The sequence below is a fragment of the Mchenga conophoros genome, linkage group LG18 (assembly GCF_057382185.1).
Source record: "Mchenga conophoros isolate Kocher_MC1m ecotype Shallow Benthic linkage group LG18, M_conophoros_male_GT1.1, whole genome shotgun sequence".
NCBI lineage: Eukaryota > Metazoa > Chordata > Actinopteri > Cichliformes > Cichlidae > Mchenga > Mchenga conophoros.
This window is the reverse complement of record NC_140543.1, coordinates 39271429-39273928: the sequence shown is the minus strand read 5'-3', so window position 1 is coordinate 39273928 and position 2500 is coordinate 39271429.

Here is a 2500-nt window from a genome sequence, read left to right as displayed (position 1 = left end):
GGAGCGTAACTACAAGAAAGGTAAGCTAGTGGGGGACTAGAGCAGGGGAGGATGTGCGTCCCCGGGGCCTGCTGGAGGTCCAGGTCCATGCCCGATGTGAGTAGCAGCAGGGCCAGCGCGCCCAGGAGCACATCTTTTTCGACCGTAAAGGGAGACAGGAGGCCGACTCACTGCCTCGGCTAAATGGAGAGGGAATTTCAGAAGGGCCAGGGCACAAGCATGGACCTTTTCAGCTGTAAGGGAGGCAAGAGCAAGGTGTGATGTAGGTCCCCGGGGCCTGCTGGAGGTCCAGGTCCATGCCCGATGTGAGTAGCAGCAGGGCCAGCGCGCCCAGGAGCACATCTTTTTCGACCGTAAAGGGAGACAGGAGGCCGACTCACTGCCTCGGCTAAATGGAGAGGGAATTTCAGAAGGGCCAGGTCACAAGCATGGACCTTTTCAGCTGTAAGGGAGGCAAGAGCAAGGTGTGATGTAGGTCCCCGGGGCCTACTGGAGGTCCAGGTCCATGCCCGATGTGAGTAGCAGCCGGCGCCAGCGCGTCCAGGAGCACATCTTTTTCGACCGTAAAGGGAGACAGGAGGCCGACTCACTGCCTCGGCTAAATGGAGAGGGAATTTCAGAAGGGCCAGGGCAAAAGCATGGACCTTTTCAGCTGTAAGGGAGGCAAGAGCAAGGTGTGATGTAGGTCCCCGGGGCCTACTGGAGGTCCAGGTCCATGCCCGATGTGAGTAGCAGCCGGCGCCAGCGCGTCCAGGAGCACATCTTTTTCGACCGTAAAGGGAGACAGGAGGCCGACTCACTGCCTCGGCTAAATGGAGAGGGAATTTCAGAAGGGCCAGGGCAAAAGCATGGACCTTTTCAGCTGTAAGGGAGGCAAGAGCAAGGTGTGATGTAGGTCCCCGGGGCCTGCTGGAGGTCCAGGTCCATGCCCGATGTGAGTAGCAGCAGGGCCAGCGCGCCCAGGAGCACATCTTTTTCGACCGTAAAGGGAGACAGGAGGCCGACTCACTGCCTCGGCTAAATGGAGAGGGAATTTCAGAAGGGCCAGGGCACAAGCATGGACCTTTTCAGCTGTAAGGGAGGCAAGAGCAAGGTGTGATGTAGGTCCCCGGGGCCTGCTGGAGGTCCAGGTCCATGCCCGATGTGAGTAGCAGCAGGGCCAGCGCGCCAAGGAGCACATCTTTTTCGACCGTAAAGGGAGACAGGAGGCCGACTCACTGCCTCGGCTAAATGGAGAGGGAATTTCAGCAGGGCCAGGGCACAGGCATGGACCTTTTTCAGCTGTAAGGGAGGCAAGAGCAAGGTGTGATGTAGGTCCCCGGGGCCTGCTGGAGGTCCAGGTCCATGCCCGATGTGAGTAGCAGCAGGGCCAGCGCGCCCAGGAGCACATCTTTTTCGACCGTAAAGGAGACAGGAGGCCGACTCTCTGCCTCGGCTAAATGGAGAGGGAATTTCAGAAGGGCCAGGGCACAAGCATGGACCTTTTTCAGCTGTAAGGGAGGGAAGAGCAATGTGCGATGTAGGTCCCCGGGGCCTGCTGGAGGTCCAGGTCCATGCCCGATGTGAGTAGCAGCAGGGCCAGCGCGCCCAGGAGCACATCTTTTTCGACCGTAAAGGAGACAGGAGGCCGACTCTCTGCCTCGGCTAAATGGAGAGGGAATTTCAGAAGGGCCAGGGCACAAGCATGGACCTTTTTCAGCTGTAAGGGAGGGAAGAGCAATGTGCGATGTAGGTCCCCGGGGCCTGCTGGAGGTCCAGGTCCATGCCCGATGTGAGTAGCAGCAGGGCCAGCGCGCCCAGGAGCACATCTTTTTCGACCGTAAAGGGAGACAGGAGGCCGACTCACTGCCTCGGCTAAATGGAGAGGGAATTTCAGCAGGGCCAGGGCACAGGCATGGACCTTTTTCAGCTGTAAGGGAGGCAAGAGCAAGGTGCGATGTAGGTCCCCGGGGCCTGTTGTCGTACCATAGGCACGAGTGGTGTGTGTGTGTGGCAAAGAGTTTCTGCGCAGTGTACCAGGGGCACGGGGAAAGGTTGTTGTACCATAGGCACGAGAAAAGTTGTCGTACCATAGGCACGAGAAAAGTTGTCGTACCATAGGTACGAGGAGTGTGTGTGTGGCAAAGTGCTACTGAGCGGTGTACCAGGGGCACGGCGAAAAGTTGTTGTACCATAGGCACGAGAAAAGTTGTTGTACCATAGGCACGAGAAAAGCTGTCGTACCAGGGGCACGGAGGAAAGTTGTTGTACCATAGGCACGAGAAAAGTTGTCGTACCATAGGCACGAGGAGAGTTTGTGTGGCAAAGTGCTACTGAGCGGTGTACCAGGGGCACGGCGAAAGGTTGTTGTACCATAGGCACGAGAAAAGTTGTTGTACCATAGGCACGAGAAAAGCTGTCGTACCAGGGGCACGGAGGAAAGTTGTTGTACCATAGGCACGAGAAAAGTTGTTGTACCATAGGCACGAGAAAAGCTGTCGTACCAGGGGCACGGAGGAAA